We start from the raw sequence: 20760 nt of genomic DNA on the forward strand, positions 1-20760 counted from the left end.
AACGGAGTTTTTCAAACTGTGCAACAATCTTCCGTTCTACTTGAATTTCAGCTGTTTGACGCACTCCTCCGTTCAGTTAAACTCGCATTTCCATCTTGCTCACATTACGTCATTGAGCCCACCACTGGGCACAGTTGAGCAACACACAATTGTGATGGAATAATGTCCTGTATTACACAGTGGCACAAGACTCTGGTCTCCAGCCAGCATTGCCGTCAACTGCAGAAGTTAAACTACACGGTAGCGGCAGGAATAAAAGCATCAAAAACACGCCCGACCACAACCGGGCAAGTTTCTGCCTGGGCTTTTATTTTATTTTAAAAAAAAGGTTCCGAAGTCCGAATATTCAACACAAGACAACTCCAACACTTCAAGTTCCGCCAACGCATCACTGAGTGGTACTTCAGGCCGTGCAGCACAGTCCCTTTCTGGAGGGGAACGAGCTGATGACCAGGTTGCACAGGTCGATTTCGGAAACTGAAGCAATTCTCCGGCAGCAAGCGGATTTTGCACGCGCGCGCGCACCCACACACACACTCAGAGAGGGTGAAATCTCACCTTTGCAAAGCAATAGGATTGCCATATAAACAAGAGCGTATATTGGATCACACTCTGCAACACACGCACAACGGCGCGCTCATAACAATACCGCATGCACGTCCAAGATTTGATCAGAAACCAGGTGAAAGATCCCCCCCCCCCCAGCAAGAAACTGTCAGCTTTTTAAAGGATGTGCACTGGGATTATCTCTCCACCTTGGAGGCTCCCTGCCTCTATTCCTGAAGGGCTTTTGCTCGATTTTCCTGCTCCTCGGATGCTGCCTGACCTGCTGTGCTTTTCCAGCACCACTCTAAACTAGACTCTGGTTTCCAGCATCTGCAGTCCTTGTTTTTGCCCATTGGGATGAAGGTACTGAGTGTGTGCCTTTGCATTTGCTGTCTGCACGCAGATGCATATCGATGCACGTATATAATGAAATGGAATGCAGGTATGCAGCAGGTTGAATGGAAAGCCTGAAGGCTCATTCCTGTAGATGTGTTTTTTGTGAGCTCCTCTGGGGCAATGTGGCAGTAAGTTTACAAACAGAGTCGGCGAGGCGCGCAGGCGCAGTGCGCTCCGGGAGCTGTCAGGTTCTCAGTGAAGCCGGGGCCGGGACAGGCGATCCCCGCCCCCCACTCCCCGCCCGCCCCCAACACACTACACCACCTCCACCCAACCCACTACCACCATCACCATCACCCAACCGACCGCTCCCCCCTTACTCCCAAAAACAAAATAAAAATCACTCGCCGTTAATGCCTGCACCCGCCGACTCCGATTTCAACAACCCCGGCGGCTCAAGCGCCGCTCCCTCGATCTATACCTCAAGAGCCGGCCGCTCGGGAGCCTGTAATAACGCGGCGCAGTCATTAAATCACATCAGGGTAAAACCAGCTCTTGCGCCGCCTCACCTCCGCCATATTGTTTCTGTCTCTGCCTGGGAAATCCGAGCGCCGGGTCCCGGATGTACACTCGGCTTGTGCTGCGGCAGCGCCGCTACTGGCGGTCAGTGGGAGTGCAGCGCTGTGACTGCGGGTCCAGGGGGAGCGGTGTCACTGGGGCGCTACAGTTGCCTTTATTACGTTTAAAGGGACCCAACTAGGTAGCAGGACCCATATTTCTCCATGCTTTATGGATAATAGCTTTCTTTCTTTCTTCCTCTGTCTCTCTTTCATCCTCCTAATTTCTCTTTTCTCCTCTAACACTGTTTCCTCTTCTCTCCTCTTCCCCTTTCTCTCTTTCTTCCCTTCCCTTCCCTCCTCTCCCTCTCTCTTTCCCTTTCCTCCTCTCCCTCCCTTTCCTCCTCTCTTTCCAGCTCCATCTGTTCATTCCGAACTCTCTCTTTCCTCTGTGCGCTTTTGCCTCCCCCTCTCATTCCTCCTGCTTCCCTCTTTCCTTCTCTCTCTCTTTCGTCTTTCTTCCACCCCTCTCTTATTTCTCTCTTGTATCTCTCTTTCCCCCTCACTTTTTTTGTTTTTGCTGTTTTGCTCTTTCCCTCTCAACCAGGTCATCAGAGCCTCAATAGGATTCACTTTCTTACGCTGCACCAGTATCGACATTCCAGCCGTTCTTAATTTTTGACTGTAAAGCCCTCTTTGAACCGCGAGATTATGAAAAATGTACAATTATCTTTTTTTTGCTCCAACTTGCTGTTGGAGTCAACATGGCTTAGTTGGTCGCACTCCGACATTTGAACTAGAACGTTATTGGATCATGTGCCATTCCAGAGATGATACATAAAGATCCAGGGAGGCAGTCACTCTTGTGCCTTGTTGGATATGTTGTCTTTTAGAGAGGAGATTACATTGGTATTTAACCAGCTCCAGACAGAGGTATTTTGTGTTGGAAGCATGAAAATCAAATACTGATGTGTTTACTTGGGGGTTCCTCTCTTCAAAGCCACTCAGTGTCTGATTCAGTACAGAGAAGGTGGTGTGAAAGAGAACGCTGCTGACAGCCACCCTTCTCTGCTCTTCCTGCAGACCCAATTCCTGCCTTCCATGCCTTCCTCGCACCCATGATCCCCATCCTGCCCTCACCTTGCCTTTGGACTGGGATCACTTGCCAATTCTCAACCTCTATAGATATATTGCCTGCAGCAGCCTGTGGCCCCATTTCTAAGTACAACTGCCAACTTCTGGCCAGCAACTCAGGAAAGGAAGGAACCCTCAGTTCTTGTCTTCTTTAATGGAGGGAGGGTCTGCCTGATGGGAAATTAATGGAGTGGGTCTTTTCTAACATAGATGAGTGAGGCTCTCGCTAGCTCACTAGCTGACAGCTGAGACTCCTATTGCCCTTATTAAGTGCTGCCCATTGGTTCAGATAATTAGAAACTTAGCCAAAAGGTTAGACTTCAGGAATGTCTAAAAAGAAGAAAGTGAGCGAAGGAGGAAATTCCAGAACTAAGTCAAAGTCATCAATGATTGAGCAATTAAAATCAGGGATGTTCAAGGGGCCAGAAGTCGATGAGCTGGCAGAAGTTGCAGAATTAGGGAGAGTTGAGGCCATTGGGGAATTTGAAGACAAAGATGAGCTTTTCAAAATCTGAATATTTCTTCTCTGGGAACCAATACAGGTCAGCAGAATATAGGGGCGCCAGGCAAACAGAACATGGTGCAAATTAATTCACAGGAAATGGTTTTTGATGACCTCTAGTTCACAGGATAGATTGTAGGACATCAGCCCATAAAGTACTTGAGAAGTTGTGAGTTAACAAAAATAATGAAGATTTCAACAGTAGATAAATTGAGTTGGGTTGAATTTGGGTGATGTTGTAGAGGTAGAAGTTGGCTTTTTTAATTGTGGCACAAACACGTGGTCAGAAGCTTATCTCAAGGTTAAATGTGATACCAAAGTTGCAAACATACATCCTTTTCAGCCTGTCACCAGCTGAGGATTTGATATCTTGGAAGTGCAGTTTGGACAGAAAAGCAGCAACAATGGCTTCAGTCTTCCCAATAATTAATTGGAGAGACTTTTGGCCAATCCAGTACTGGATGCCAGTTTAAGGGTTGGACAATTTACCAACAGTGGAGGAGTCATTAGATTTGGTAGTAAGGAAGGCCTGGGTGTTGATAGAGTACATGTCAAGACTACTGTTGTGGTTTTGGATGATATCACTGAAGGTTTACACCTTCAGTGTAAATAGGATGTGCTCAAGGATAGATCTTTCAAGGACACCAGAAAGAAGCCACTGTTCAATGTAAAATTTGTTGGGAATGGATCCAGTTGAGAGCTGTCCCACCTGGCTGGATGACCATGGAGAGGCATGGTGAGACTGCAGGCTGCAGACAGATTAAGAACATGGAAGGGAAAGTTTGCCTTTCTAACATTTTATAATATACACAGCATACCCTTTCCAAGGTATGGTGCCTACAACTGCTCAAACTTTTCCAGTTGCGATAGAACCAAGACTTTGTATGAATGTGACATAACTTCTACCCTCTTGTTTTCTTAGAACTTAGAATCCCTACAGTGTGGAAACGGGCCATTCGGCTCAGCAAGTCCGCACCAACCCTCCAAAGAGTAACCCACCCGAGATTCATTCGCTTTTTTCTCTATTTTTTCACTAATGCACCTAACACCATACCATGTGCAATTCACCTAACCTGCACATCTTTGGATTGTGGGAGAAAACTGGAGCACCTGGAAGAAACCTACGCAGACATGGGGAGAATGTGCAAACTCTACACAGAGTCACCTGAGGCTGGAATCAAACCCAGGTCCCTGGCGCTGTGAAGCTGCAATGCTAACCACTGTGCCACCCACTATATTCTAGTCATCTAGATATAAAAGCCAGAATTCCATTAGTCTTTTTGAATATTTGCTGTACCTTTGGATGGCATTCTAATAAACAGTATTTCTGGACCCCCAGCTATCAATTGACCGCAACAGTTTCTTTAAGTGTGTATTATTCTGCTTTTTCAGGACATCTTGTATAAGCTTCTAATCACCTTTTACCAGTGACATGATGTATGACATTAACAAAATGGAAAACCTGCTCATCTTCTGAAATGTAACCTTTGCCTGGGTAACCTTCTTAGTACTTTTTTTTGCCAGTGTTGTGGTGATGTACAGTCTTGTTGATCACCTATGTTTTGTTCAGTGATCTAGCTCGAGCTATGGAATTAAATTATCTGTTTTTGTGTGCTAATGTCCTTTGGTGCCTTGTGCTTTACAGATATCAAGAAAACTGGACAGCTTTGTGCATTGGTGCAAATATCTATCTATTACATACTTTGTTGATTTGATGAGCTTTGCTAATCATAACAATAATGTTTATGCACCTAAAGCATGTAATTGTTATTAATATACCACTATGGCTTTGCACTTATGTCCATTCTCAAGTAATGCATCAATGGTGTGGGCCGCCTTCTTGCCCAAAAGATCCTTCCTAAAGGCTTTGATCAATGTAAGAGTGATGAGTATCTCAAAGAGCCTCTCTAATAGTTCTTCTTTTAAAAATCATGCATGTGTCCTTCTTTGTGACATTATCTAATAAACTGGTCAATAGCCTCATGGAGTTGTCATTTGTATGATATGGTGCAGAGTCTGTGAGTTCTGAAGTTACTTAGTGCTACTCATCAAAACCAATCCAGATATTTTCTGGATCTTTATGACAATCCATGGAAAGACTGGATGTGTTAATTTTGCAAAGCCCCTCTTTGCCAATTAAAGGAAAGGTTAGTGGAGCTCTTTTTTGGGATCATCTAACATATGGTCTGCAAATTAGAGCTGGATACATTATATCAACAGTTGTAATTCAGTAAGGGTGCCACTGAATTCCTAATCTATAATCATAATTCATAATTCCATAATTATCCATACTATTCACGTTTTCACCTTAACATCGCACTATGCATCTTAAGCTGTGCATCCCTGATTTTATGTTAGTGCAAATTAAAACAAATCTTTTTGTCACAGCAAAGACTATGTTACTGTGTTTGAGAAATTGTTACTTCAATATCAAATGTCAGGAACAAAGCATTCTTGCCTTCCAGCTTTCTGTACTAGAATGCACTAGCCTTATGTCTCAGTTCATGAGTAAATGTCTGCTTTTTTTATTTGTTTTAATTCAGGCAATTTTTAAAAATTTCTCCATGTTGAAAACATGTTCTCACCAAAAATAAATTAGCTCTGTTTTCTTGATTATAAATGCCTACAGCATTTAAACACCTATAACAGTGTTTCTAATGAGGAATTCTGTCTTTGACTGAATTCTCTATTGTCAAGGAATTAAGAGATGTGGGGAGAGTGCGGCTAAGTGGCATTGAAATGTCCATCAGCCATTGAATCGGAGCGGACTCGATGGGCCGAATGACCTTATCTCCACTCCTATTTCTCATGGTCCCAAAGCTAGCTTTCAAATAGTTTTCCAAATATCTACATCGAGATAGTGGAGTCTTTTACAGATAGCCACCACTGCTACTATGGTGTATGTTTGTCTCCCAAGAAGTATTTTACTGCTATGATACAGAGATAATACCATGAGATGTCTCTCAGACATATACTGATGAACTTCCTATGTTTCGTAACAAAACAGATAGTGCTATTAGTACTTGCTCAGCAATAACCTGACACTCAAATTGGGTTCCAGCAGAGCCACTCAGCTTCTGACATTATTACATCCTTGGCCCAAATACCAACAAAAGGCTTAATTCCAGAGATGAGGTGAGAGTGACTACCCTTACCATTAAGACAACATTCGACCAAGAATGGCATCAAAGATCACTAACAAAATTAAGTTCAATGGGAATCAAAGGGAAAACTCTCCAATTGCACGAAGCAAGTTCATGAGTTTTGAGAAGATTTGTAGCTCAGGTTGAGGTTCTGAATGTAAGTTTACTCGCTGAGCTGGAAGGTTCGTTTTCAGACGTTTTGCCACCATACTAGGTAACATCATCAGTGAGCTACCAGTGAAGCACTGATGTTATGACCCACTTTCTCTTTACATGTTTAGGTTTCCTTGGGTAGGTGATGTTATTTCCTGTGGTGATGTCATTTCTTGTTCCTTTTCTCAGAGGATGGTAAATAGGGTGCAAGTTGATTTGTTTGTTGATAGAGTTCTGGTTGGACCCCGGTTATCCAACTGGACCTCTATCAACAAACACATTGACTTGGACCCCATGTATCAACCACAGAGAAAAAGAACAGGAAGTGATATCACTGAAGGAAATGACATCACCAACCCAAGGAAACCTAAGCACATAAATAGAAAGCAGGTCATAAAACCAGTGCTTTACCGGAGGCTCACGGATGATGTTACCTAGTATCATGGTCAAACATCTGAAAATGAAAATTCCAACTCAGCAAGCAAACTTACATCCACAAAGGAAGTTTGTTGTGGTTCCAAGATAGCACTGCAGGAGTTCCTCAGGATAACACCCTAAGCCCAGCCATCTTCAGCTGCTTTGTCAATGACCATCATAACATCAAACCTGAGGTTTTTGCTGATCATGGCACAACATTCACCACCATTCACAACTCCTCAATTGCTAAATGCATCCTGTGTCCTTATGCAGGAAATTCTAGACAACAGAGTTGAAAAGTGTGGCACTGGAAAAACATAGTAGGTCAGGCAGCATCTGAGGAGCAGGAAAGTCAATGTTTCAGGCATAAGCCCTTCTTCAGGAATGTCCTGATGAAGGGCTTATGGCCAAAATGCCGACTCTCCCTGCTCCTTGGATGCTGCATGACCTGCTGTGCTTTTCCAGCATACATTTTGACTCTGAATCTCCAGCACCTACAGCCTAAGATCTAGGCAACATCCAGAATTTATATGTGTCGATTCACTTTGCAACTCACAAGTGCCAGGCAATGACCATCTCAAACAAGACAGAACCTAACCATCTAGGCATTCATTAGTGGTATCATTACTGAATCTCCTACTGTCAACATCCTGGAAGTTACTACTGACCAGATTCTGAACTGAACTAGCTTATAAATAATGTGGCTACAAGGCCACATCAGAGACTAAGAATTCTGAAGGAAGTAATTCACCTCCTGTCATTTCAATACCTCTCCACCATCTACAAGGTTCAAGTCAGCAGTGTTTTGGAATACTCCCAAGTTATCTGGATGAATATAACTCCACCAGCACTCAGGAATCTTAACAACATCCACAGTGAAGCAGCCCATTTGATTGCCACTGTATCACAACCACATCTTGTGGTAAAAGCTGTAAAGCTTCTGCTATTCTAAATGCTGTTTTCCATCTAATTCCCTTCTCAGTTACAACACTTTCAGAGAGATAAATGAAAGATAAATTCATTTTTCAAGTTGGCTGAAGGATTTCCCAAAGATCCAGAGGTAGAACTTCTTAAAAATTGTTTCACGCGATAAGATTCAATGATTTTTTGACTGTATCAAAGAGGGCTGCCATGATGTCATTTGAGCCTTTTTTTGCCACATCTGGGTATTTTGTTCCTACCTTCAACAAAATGTGATAAGATTTACACTTGTTTCTTTTATCCAATTTGCGGCATTTTCATTGAAGAAAAATTAACAGTAATTGCTGAATAGCTGAACTTGTTCCATAACTTGTTGAAATAATAAAGATTTCATTCACTCATTTATACTGTTAGCTCTGATACTTCAAATTGCAAAAGCTTGTTCTTATTCCCAATTCTTTTTTCCCCATTTTTCATTAGATTTTCCTTAAACCAGTACCTACAATAAAAAACAATATCCTTTTACTGAATCACTACCTTAACTTGCTGTTGTTAATTTTATCATCAAGTAAATCATTCAGATATTTTTCAACTCACTGTTATATATCTTAACTATGCTCCTCCTAGTTTTTCAGGTGAAAACTAAGACATTTTATCAAACTGATTGAATCTGCTGTGGGTGTACAGGAGTAAACCTTGTTTCCCAGGTATGCAATGCAGATTTAGAAGTTTTTATCATTTTCACTACTTTCTTTTAAAAGTTATTTTCTCCTATTGTTGACTCAAAGACTTTTGAGACTTATTGAGTGATGATGGTTTATTCTGCAGAGTTTTCTGTTTAGAGATGTTCCCTTCACAGTAACTGTTTACCTGTGTGCCTTTTTTGGCAGCCAGCTGCTCTGAAAGCTGTATCAACAATTTCAAAGAAAAAAATGTTTTGATTCTTTTTTCCAGATGATCTCAGGTCTGTGTCTCGTTCTTCAGTGTTTCCACAATTTTCTTTCAGCATATCCTATCACTATCACCAACATTTATCATTCAATTTGATGCCACACTATGAATTTGGGTTCAAAACAAGCTGGACATGGAGAAGGTAAAGTCAAGAACTATCTTCAGACTTTGATTTCAAAGTAACACTTTATTTTATATTATTAGTAAGTACTGCTCTATATGGTAATCATAGATATATCTACCTCTGATTTAATATTGCATTACTCATGGGAAATGTAGAGTGGTAGGTGAATGGGTGGGATACACTATGGAGGGTTGGTGTGGACTTGTTGGGCCGAATGGCCTGTTTCCACTCTGTAGGGATTGTATGATTATGATCATAACTATATTAGCTAAGGACTAATCTATCTTTTTCATGTAGACATATCTAGGTGCTCTTAAGATTTCCTAAAATTCACAACTAGTGTAGAATAGTCTAGCTTAGATTTGGGGCGGCATGGTGGCTCAGTGGTTAGCACTACTGCCTCACAGCGCCAGGGACCTGGGTTCAATTCCTGCCTTGGGAAACTGTCTGTGTGGAGTTCTCCCCATGTCTGCGTGGGTTTCCTCCCAGTGCTCTGGTTTCCTCCCACAGTTCAAAGATGTGCCCGTAGTATTAGGTGTATTAGTCAGGAGTGAATGCAGGGGAACGGGTCTGGGTGGGTTGCTCTTTGGAGGGTCGGTGTGGACTTGTTGGGCTGAAGGGCCTGTTTCCACACTGTAGGGAATCTAAAAAAAACTCTGTCTAATCTGTACTCTACATGTTCATGGAAGTAGAGCTCCATGACATCATCAGAAGGCTGCTCCAGGGTTATGAACCTTTGTGGTTGATAAAGACTCCTGGGTGATCTGGGTTATCTTAATTGCCATTTGTAGCAGATGATGATACTCTGCAACAGAGGGATTCCATACAGAATCAAGACCAAGTGAAAGCTGATTGATAACATCAGTACCAAAGATAATATGATGGTCTGCTCTGGCAAATAAACTATTTTAGGATTATTTACTGCAATATCCTGCAAATGTCTCCAGCATAGCCAGGAAGGTGCTAGAGATAAAGAAATTGAGAGTTGTGGTGACTTTGACAGACATTGGAAATGTGGCCAACAGCTCTATTAGAAGCAGAATTTTTTTCCAGTCGACCACCAATGCCTGTAACCATTTTATATAAGATCCTGAGTCTCCTGCGACACTAATATTTCAGCTTGCAGATGAAGTTTATTCTCTGGTTATAAACTCTACATTGGGGAATATCATCCTGCAAGCAATTGTATGATCCCTCCTCTTATGAAGCAGTTATTAGTTTCAGGCTGGTGCTGCTCCTACTGCTAATGCTACAGATGCTCAATTTCCTTAGCCCTCATTTGAAGTGCAAAGTCAGGCAGCATATGGAACATGCAGGCTGATCTGATAGACCACAACTCCAAAGTAGTGAACAAACATATCCACAGTTGCAAAAGTAACGCCTGAAGTTGTGAAAGAAATTTCCCTACAACAGTACTGTGAAACAAAATCCTTCATACAGACAAAAATATCAACTGGGATGTTTCTGTAGTTACTGTCATATTTCCCGATGATGTTTTCAGTTCACGCAATAGCCACTGTGTTCTCACCACGATTTCACTGGTGAGTTCCATGAAATGCATGAAGATATAATTCCATTACAAAAGCCATGTTAATATTGGTCTAATTTAATGATTAATGCAGTGAAATTGACACTTCGCTTTGCTTAAGGGGGTTTCTCACACACATTCAAACATGTAACACTTAACTATGGAAGTTGTTGAGTTTGTGCATCCCATCCTCTTTCAAATCATGTCTCAAATTAAAATTCATATCTTTAATTCCTGATTTCCATTGAACAACTTTAAATAAATAATAATTGTGAAGTATTTCAGTGTTATCTTATTGTTACAGATTTAAAAATTATTTCAGCTGAGAAACAGACTGAAATACAAACTTGAGTAGGTTAAAATAGCTGAATAAAGAATTAAATTTAAGATAGTAATTTAAGATCAGTTAAACCAATAGCCTTTGTGCATTCCTTGAAAAATAAGCTCCCCTGCATTAGAATTCTCTGCATTGTATTTTGGAAACAAACTTCAATTAGCCATATTAAATTTAGAAAGAAAATCCCTCACCTTTCTTCCTGCAAGTAACTTTTCTTTATGCAGGAGTCTGTGCAATGATTATTGCCAAGATTTTCAACTAATAGGTAATTACAGTGGAAACTAATCCTGTCTTTAATTGAAACTCATATACATAATTTTCCAGTAGGGCTCACTGGATAGAGATTAGTTGAGGGAATCCTGGCAGACTTTTTAACTCTGTACTGCAACTAATTGTAATACATTACATATGTCTCAAAGGAACATAGGAATTGCGAGACAAATAAAGACCAAAGTCTATTTACTTCATGTTCTGCCATTCTTGTTTGCACAATAGACTAATAGCTGCAAACTATCCCGATCAATTAGTTCAATATAAGCCCAGAAATCGCACAAGAAAATCTCCAGTGTTGAAGCACTTTAGCAAGCAGGTTCAAAGTCACATTTTTTCTCAGCAGCATAATGTATTTAAAAATGTATTGTCTAAAAATTGCATGCTGTCCCTGACCTGCAAATGGGTTCCATTCTTGAGTCTGTGTGTATTGAATGCAGGTTGGAATACATTGCAGGACAATATAAAGTAGCCGTTTATAGGTATGACGAAGTGATCATATGCCAGACCATCAAAATTAATATTAATACATCCCTGAGTGAGATCATGTTCGTAAGTTTGAGTGTTCACAAGTTTGGCGTTTGTAAGTCAGGGGCTCCCTTTATTCATATGTATCTCATGATCTCAGCTGCTGGTAATACTGAACAAGTCAAATCCCAGAATGAACATGCCTTTATCGATCATATATTTATTTTTTGCAGTTGTTTGTCACAGTGATTAGTCAGTGAGACATAAGCACGTGAGATTGCAGATGTTCCTTAACAACAGAACATATGCCCATTTCACAAAAACAGAAAATAAAGCTAAGTTTTAGATATATATTAAAATAGAAGACAGTAGCATCTTGACACAAAAACCAAAACAACGTTTCAAACTTTTCAAACACTATCTGTCACAGAGACTTAATCCTGTCTCAAATTTCTAAATCTGTAGTTAACTGATGCTTTCCAGGTACTTTATCTGTGATCCCTGACACCATTTTCTACGTGGTATTTCTGAGTCTGCTGGCATGAACCTGAAACAGTTCTCATGGCCTAAATCTCTTCACTTGATGACTTCTATTTGAACTATTCTGGCTTGGAAACTTCGCATACTAGAAACACTAGACTAATTCCCCTGAAATGAAATGAAAAGCTTGGTTCTTCAGCTGGAAGAAAAACTGTTCTCTTCTGAACTTAAATGCAGGTTCTTCTAAACGAAAACCTTTAACTTTTAGTTCAGAAGTTATTCAAAACTAATTGCCTTAATGTGTTTATTCTGTTATAAATGCAACAGTATAAACACTTGATCCATCAACATTACAGAGATTCTTCCAAGTACTTAACTGCAGTCATCTTCTTTCTTGGAATTGATGTACTTAGGTCATGGTTTCAAATGACTTTATGACCTGCTTTGAAAAATGCCTTCACAGAACTGCCCAAAAACCATCTCTGTCTATTTTAAATCCAAAGTCCCAAAATAATACTAGTATATTATTTACATTTTTCAGATGTTGTGTTCTTATAAGATTGGTTAAACTGAATACATTCCAAAGATTCCAATATCTCCCTGTCCTTAGGCTGAGTGTGTAGGATGCTATTGGATTAAGCAAATGTAAAGATTATGCAAAACTGACCATAAATCCATTGGCTTCATCAAATTTCCAGTGGAGCTTTGATATGTAAGCAGATACGTAATGCTGAATGCTGGGCCTATCTGCACAGTGAATAACTGTGTTACTGGGTCAATTCATAAATGATTATGCTACTGAGTCCTGAGATAATTAATTAAATGCACTGATTAACTGTATCATTGGGTTGATTTGTTGCCATGGCCTTGAGGATCCCCGTACCACCAAGTGCAGACACAAGAAACCTCTGGGATGACAAATATTTAGGTTGATAAAATAAGGATGCGATGATGTAACAAAACACTATACTGTATAAGATCTCCCAACTGGGAAAGATGTGACTTGGAGAAGAAACTAATGAGACAAAAATACCACAAAGACAAAGGAAAGTGATAGCAAGATGATTGCCGACTGAGACAGGCCTACTCCATTGGCAGGAGACTGCCTGATCAGCTGACAGTAACTATACAGAACCTTGATGGCATACAAAATTTGTACTGTGCTACAAAGAGCAATGAATCAGGTATCAATCGAACCAATCCAATTTGGATAGTTTACATGTGTTCTCACACATCTCGGTATCGATCTAGTGCCTAGAATAAAGGGGGCATGTTGGCCTACAAGTACCACATTGTAAGTGTCTTCATCTGCACAGTCACATGAAGTCCTGAAACCAAAATTATCTTGTTTAGCTTACTCAAGTGTATCCATTTTGTTCAGCATTGTAGAACTGGTGGAAATTGCCAGTCTTTCTATACATGATGTATATATTTGAGCATCCTTCAGCACTTGCATCACACCTACAAAAGTGGTCATCAAAGTTAGTTTAATAACTATTCTTAAATTGGAGACAAGGTCTTCTCTATTACTACTGTTGCCTTGCAGATGCTGTTTAATCATTGTACCATTTTTATATAGGCAATCTACTTGCTTTATGCAGAAGGATAAAACAATAAAATTAGGTAAACAAAACATTAGATGTACAAGAAGTCCAAAGAGACAACGAATGATCTAACTTCAACAGCTTTTGGCCTTTATATAGATTATTAATTATTCTCTACGCAGAGATATTCAGCATGGTTAGTTCAATTGGCTGGACAGTTGGTTTGCAATGCAGATTAGCACCAACAGTGCAGATTCAATTCCTATACCAGCTGAGGTTGCCATGAAGGTACCACCTCCTTAACCTCACTCCTCGCCTGAGGTGTGGTAACCCTCAGGTTAAACCACCACCAGTTGTCACTATCTAAAGACGGAACAGCCTATGATTCAGTAGGACTATGGTGAATTTAGTTACACAGAGATACCATGAACATTACACCAGGATAACCAGATATACTCCTGGCTATTGTGTTAGATCCCAGAATGGATATTTATCTTCATATAAATTATACCTTTGACAAAGCATTACGTAAATACAATTCAAGATGAATTTTCTGCTGGAACAACATTGGCAAGGTTCATGAACAAGATATTTTTGTCCAGCATCAAGTATGGGTATTTTTAGAACTTAAATACAATATCAATTAAGCTACCATTGCTGCAAGCCATATGACAGCAATGCAAATTTAACTGATACAATTTTCTAAAAATATTCATTGTTGACATCATTTGATAAACAGGGATAAAAAAACCATTAAATTTTCCCATGAACAAAGTGCACTTTAAAGTGAATAAAATGAAATAAACATGTCATGATTTTTTTTTCCCTTTATTCATTTGCACAATGTGGGCATTGCTGGCTGGGTCAGCACTTATTGCCCATCCCTAATTGCCCAGACGGCAGGGGCATTTAAGAATCAACCACATTGCTGTGGATTTGGAGTCACATGTAAGCCAGACCATGTCCTTCTCTAAAGGACGTTAATGAACCAGATGAGTTTTCCCAACAATCAACAATGAACTCATGGTCATCAGGAGACTCTTAATTCCAGATTCTTATTTAATTGACATTCCACCATCTGTCATGGCAGGATTCAAACTCAGGTCCCAGAACATTATGCAGGTCTCTGGATTAACTGTGCAGTGATAATACCACTAGGTTATTGCCTCCCCTAAAGTATTATGTGAATATATTTCACCACAATCCACTTTAGATGAGGATGGGAGGGTGGTGAGGAGAATGCAATATTGAATGAGGATTTTGCATACAGAAATCTGTTTGAAGATGCCCCTGAACTTCAGGACTTGCTTAACCTTATTACTGTAAAATGTCATTTATAATTTGTAGATACAACACTTCCTTAACAACATGGTTTCCACCTAACAGACTGTTGGTTTATATGGCAGCATTTCTTGTGTTTGATTTACTTATGGGACATGTAACAGCAACTTTATACATGAAACATATACTTTGAACAAGGCTGTTATTGTTATTATAGAGTCCTATCAAAAGACCACTGGTTTGTAAACTGAAACTATGCATAATAAGAACCATTGTCGAGAGCGTGGTGCTGGAAAGACACAGCAGGTCAAGCAGCATCTGAGGAGTAAGAGAATCTCCTGCTCCTGATTCTCCTGCTCCTTGGATGTTGCCTGATCGGTTGTCTCTTTCCAGCAGCATACTCTCGCCTCTGATCTCCAGCATCTGCAATCCTCACTTTCGCCTCCATAACAAGAACCATGAATGACCTTCTAGACTTTTCATTGTTTTTGAAGAAAATGTCACATAAAGAAAAGCAAATTGGAAAGTCCAAAATCAGAGAATGTGAATTCAATTAATTCGTGTTAAATACACCAAATAAAGTTGTAGCAGTCGGGTGTGAATGACCAAGATATGAATCTTAAACTAATGTCAAAAACAGTCCTGACATCATACAAAAGAATGTAAGGAATGTGTGATCTCAAGTTAGAAATTAAAGATGCATGTAGTCAACAGGGAAATAGAAGATGTGCCAGTGCAAACCAAGCAATTCTTAAAGAAGAACTGATCAGTTTTGAAACCTATGGAAATGCATAGCAAAATTTGGATAGCATCTGACAATTCGCTTGCATGTGCTGCTTTCTGTACATGATTTTGAAACACATGTAACATTAAAACATTTAATGGAGATAGCTAGCTGTCAACAATAAAAGTTCTTGAAAATATAAAAACAAAATACTGTGGATGATCAAAAACTGAAATAAAACCAGAAAATTCTGATGAAACCCAGCCAGTCAATGGAGTAACAGCGCTAATGTTTTGAGCTTGATATGATTCTTCTTAAAAATATGTCTGACTTTTAACATTCCATTATAATTAGTTACCTAACTCTTATGTGAAACATTACATGCCTCACATACATTTCTTGTAAAGGTCACACTTATTTCCTGTAGCACTATTTTTATCTATCTATCTCTTCTGTCCTGCATACTTGCCTGTCAAACTTTCCTACTATACTTATATTCCCCATAATTATACTTGCCTCCCGTTAAATTGCCCCAAGCTATGTCTCTGTCACAGGTTACACTGTGATTCCTGCTGCCACAAGCCTCAATAGGCGCTTTGAACACAATATTATAATTTCCAGAATCACCACCTGCACAGGCATATTGCACTAGACTGTACAACGCCCCACCCAGTGTCAATGTTGTAATTAAACACACAAACAATCTTCTACACCAATGCTTCCATCCCATTCTCACGTCATCCCCAATTTTCCAAGATTCCAGAACCCTTTTTCCAGTTATTGTAATCCAACAGTTCTCATCTCCAATGCTCACACACCTGACCTTTTTTTCTCACTACCAAATGGTAGTATTCTCTCCTTATCTCTTCCAGATGCTTCAGTAACCTTCAATTAGGAGCAGCTTCTAACTTTCTGCCCATTCTAGAATAGATTCGTAACAAATGATATATTGTAGAATTTTATTTTTTTAAAATTACTATTATGTAAACTCACCAATTTTTAGGCTTTGTAGTTTTAAGGGGAAATGGCCTAAGAGAGAATAGGTTAGTTGATTCAGGAAATTGAAAAAAATACAACTTAAAATGACCTTCTGCTAAATAAAGTTTCAGTTGTATTATGCTGGATCCCTTTAAACAGACATTTTATCTTGAGATTCACTAAACAAATTCTACTGCTTGTTCATTGAGGAAAATGTTAGGAAAATTCATTGATCCATTGTTCACGATCTGTATTTACACTTGAGAGACAGTGCGGAAAGTTGGTCCCACAGAATAATAGGCTTATATGACACATCGTCCCTCTTAAGGGTTTCTCCCTGCTGAGAACATGCGATTAATGAATGTAGTTTTTCACTGTATAACAAAGATTGAGAGGAATTATTTATCCTTGAATGAGAGTCTTTGCACAGTTGTTAATTTTTTATTAATTTCTTAGATGATTCACACACACATTGAAACATCACTTAAATTCTGACAATAAACTGTTGTTGCTGATGAACGAGAGGTTTAGCTAGCCCCAATGCAATTGCTATGAAAAGCCAAACTCCAAGGACATACAAAAATATAGGTAACATCTACAGTATCTCATGAGCTGAACTGAAGTTGCTACAGCTCCAAACAGGTTTATTTCCCAGAAGAAATCAACAATGCATTCTTTTTAACAACAGAACTCATTCCACAGAAAGTCTGTCTTGTAAAGTATTTTGCTTTTGCAATGCTATCATTTAACTCTAAACAATTCTTTAAAAGTGGAAATGCATTATTTTTCCCAAAGGAAAATATTTCTGTGCACTTATTCTGCGACCATACCAAGACATCGGGTGACTATTTCCCAACAAATTTATTTTGGCCAGCATTTGTTTGCATGTCTAACTGTAGGAGTAAGCACCTTCAGGAGTGAGTGCTCCAACCAGTGTGAAAGCACTGGATCAAGTGCCAACATATCAGGTCCCTCATCCTGAATATGGTATAGGGTCTATATTATGGTGACTGCTACTTAGAGTACCTTTGCTATGTGAGGTAATTAATTAATCCTGTCTCTTTGCACAATAACAGATCTAGGAATAGCCTACTCTCTGGCTCTGGAACGTACTGCTGTAAGAAAATGTCCTAAAAAGACTCCCCATTAACTCATCGTCCAGGCTATAGTTATATTCACCAATCTGATTCATCCAATTTATACCCAGATTCAAATCACCAGTGTATTTCTCAAAAGCTCTGATTATTTCTTGCTATCGACCATGTCCTCCAAGGTGGTTACTATTAAAGGGCCTAGAAACCGCTCCTACAAGGGTCTCTTTACATTGTTATTTTTCAGCTCAATCATTTTACATTTTGATTGTTTTATGATCCTGACCTGAAATTTGTTGTGTAGGATAAAGTTCAAATCACTCATATGGTGTGGTAAGTGGAAAGGGAAATCTTTCTTCCCCTTTTGACACTTGTAGGCAGTGTCATAGAGTCATAGAGATGTACAGCATGGAAACAGACCCTTCGGTCCAACCCGTCCAGGTCTACCAGATATCCCAACCCAATCTAGTCCCACATGCCAGCACCCAGCCCATATCCCTCCAAACCCTTCCTATTCATATACCCATCCAAATGCCTCTTAAATTTTGTAATTGTACCAGCCTCCACCACATCCTCTGGCAGCTCATTCCATACACGCACCACCCTCTGCGTGAAAAAGTTGCCCCTTAGGTCTCTTTTATATCTTTCCCCTCTCACCCTAAACCTATGCCCTCTAGTTCTGGACTCCCCGACCCCAGGGAAAAGACTTTGTCTATTTATCCTATCTATGCCCCTCATAATTTTGTAAATCTCTATAAGGTCACCCCTCAGCCTCTGATGTTCCAGGGAAAACAGTCCCAGCCTGTTCAGCCTCTCCCTGCAGCTCAGATCCTCCAACCCTGGCAACATCCTTGTAAATCTTTACTGAACCCTTTCAAGTTTCACAACATCTTTCCGATAGGAAGGAGACCAGAATTGCATGCAATATTCCAAAAGTGGCCTAACCAATGTCCTGTACAGTTGCAACATGACCTCCCAACTCCTGTACTCAATACTCTGACCAATAAAGGAAAGCATGCTATGAAGAGCTTTTATGACCAGCCTCATTATAATGTCTACCCAATCCACCTTCTGAAAACAGGATGGCTGTTTGTCCCGTCTCACCTCCATTAAATCTGGAAGTAGGCAGATTGGAGGCAGGATGGATTAAGTAAAAGATTTTTAACATTTTATCTCACCCAACACTAACTGACCTCTTTTTTTTGAAGGTTAAAATTTTCCATTTGTTCTGACTAACCCACTACAAAATGTCATATCCCACATTTTCATCATGCATGTTAATAAAATCATGCAATTTTTATGATCCCACCCGACATCGCTATTAGACAAATCAGATCCGAGAATTAAATCTGTTTTGGTTGATCATACCTTTCATTCTTTTAACGTAACATGGTGGTCTTTCACTGAAAAGTATGCATATAAGGCTGCAGAGTTGGTTTGAACAATAAAACATGCTTGTTTTACAATTGCGCGCACACACAAATAATCCACATTATTATATCTAAGATAACTTGAAAGATTTTGAAATTCATGGCTACACAAAATCCTATCTATATTCCGATACCACCTCTTGCCAGTTAATCAAAATCAAAGAAATTTTACAATCTTCAGGTGTATCTTAATTGCTTCTTTTCAGTTCCTGTCTTGTGAGACATGTTGCCTTTTCCCTTGAAAACATGCACAACTGAAAGCTTGTACTTTCTCAGCTTTGAAAGATCTGAAGCATTTTAACCAAGCATGCTGATGTAGAAGTTCACAAGCTCTTTCACTGCATTAACATATTTCCTTAACTGCCCTGAACAATCTCTTTATCTAGGTGCAACAATATTTGTTTTTGATCCCAGTCATATCTCCATCAAACTGAACCCTAAATGAAAAAAACTTGCTCATCCTTCTCTGTTACAGCTAAAGGCTTCATGTTTTCTCTCTCCAGTTGTAAAACCCCAAAGTATAAATAACCTTCCATTCATACTTCAAGGGTCCCTGCAGTCACCTGCTTTGTTTGTCACATACTGACTTTAAAGTCATGTATCTGGAAAGACTTACACTGCTGTTCACTCTGCTGACACACGACTGTGAAGTAATGCACATGTCAAATCACATCATCAAATTCACTAATGATATGACTATAGTGGGTCTCATCATTAGGGACAACGAGTCAGCATACAGAGAGGAGATGCTAACGGACTGCTGCAGAGCCAACAATCTGTCTCTGAACATGCACAAGACAAAAGAGATGGTTGTTGACTTCAGTTGGGTACAGAGCGACCACTCTCTGCTGGACATTGACGGCTCCCCTGTGAAAATTGAGGAAAGCACCAAATTTCTTGGCGTACACCTGGCAGAGGATCTCTCCTGGACCCTCAGTACCAGCTCCATAGCCAAGAAAGCCCAGCAAAGTCTCTCTGTGCAGGCCGAGGAAAGTCCACCTCCCACACCCAATCCTCACCACATTCTATAGAGGGTGCATTGAGAGTACCCTGAGCTGCAGCACCACTGGCTCGTTTCGTCTCAGATCGTAAGACCATATAACGGATAGTGAGGACAGCTAAGAAGATCATCAGTGTCTCTCTTCACACCATTACAGACATGTACTCCACATGCTGCATCCGAAAGGCTAAGAGCATTGTGGGAGACCCCACACACCCCTCACTCAAACGCTTCTCCCTCCTGCCATCTGGTAGAAGATACTGGAACATACGGTCTCTCACGGCCAGTCTGTGCAATAGTTTCTTCCCCCAAGCCATCAGTCTCCTTAACACTGTATAATTGGACTCTTTCCCATCCGAAATTCTTTCGTATTGCTGCTAGAAAAATGTCTATTATCCATCATTCTTCTGTTACACTGTAACTTATGTATTTTGCACTTCTTATACATATTAGGCCGTGTACAACTGTGTAGTTTGTGCTGTCCATATAATACTCTCGGTCCTAACGGACCGCTATCTCATTTTTACTGTATCAGCTATATATGGTAGAAATGACAATTAGATTAGATTACAGTGTGGAAACAGGCCCTTTGGCCCAACAAGTCCACACCGACCCGCCGAAGCGAAACCCACCCATTCCCCTACATTTACCCCTTACCTAACACTACAGGCATTTTAGTATGGCCAATTCACCTGACCCTGCACATCTTTGGATGGTGGGAGGAAACCGGAGCACCCGGAGGAAACCCACGCAGACACGGGGAGAACGTGCAAACTCCGCAGTCAGTCGCCTGAGGCGGGAATTGAACCCGGGTCTCTGGCGCTGTGAGGCAGCAGTGCTAACCA

General features: G+C 40.3%; 1 protein-coding gene across 2 annotated transcripts in view; it reads right to left on the bottom strand.

Moving 5' to 3' along the window:
* The window catches only part of LOC122565054 (mesoderm induction early response protein 2-like), a 90326-nt gene extending 88891 nt beyond the window's left edge, over nt 1-1435 (bottom strand). The window contains exon 1 of one of the 2 annotated variants that reach the window (XM_087976016.1): nt 1291-1435. The gene's annotated coding sequence lies outside the window, so the exon portion shown is untranslated. The remainder of the gene's footprint in view (nt 1-1290) is intronic. The other variant, XM_087976015.1, reaches the window with a different exon arrangement.
* Nucleotides 1436-20760: the final 19325 nt, after the last annotated feature.

Source organism: Chiloscyllium plagiosum, unplaced genomic scaffold, assembly GCF_037043375.1.
Source record: "Chiloscyllium plagiosum isolate Xiang-an unplaced genomic scaffold, Cpla_swu_hap1 HiC_scaffold_28, whole genome shotgun sequence".
Taxonomy (NCBI): Eukaryota; Metazoa; Chordata; class Chondrichthyes; order Orectolobiformes; family Hemiscylliidae; genus Chiloscyllium; species Chiloscyllium plagiosum.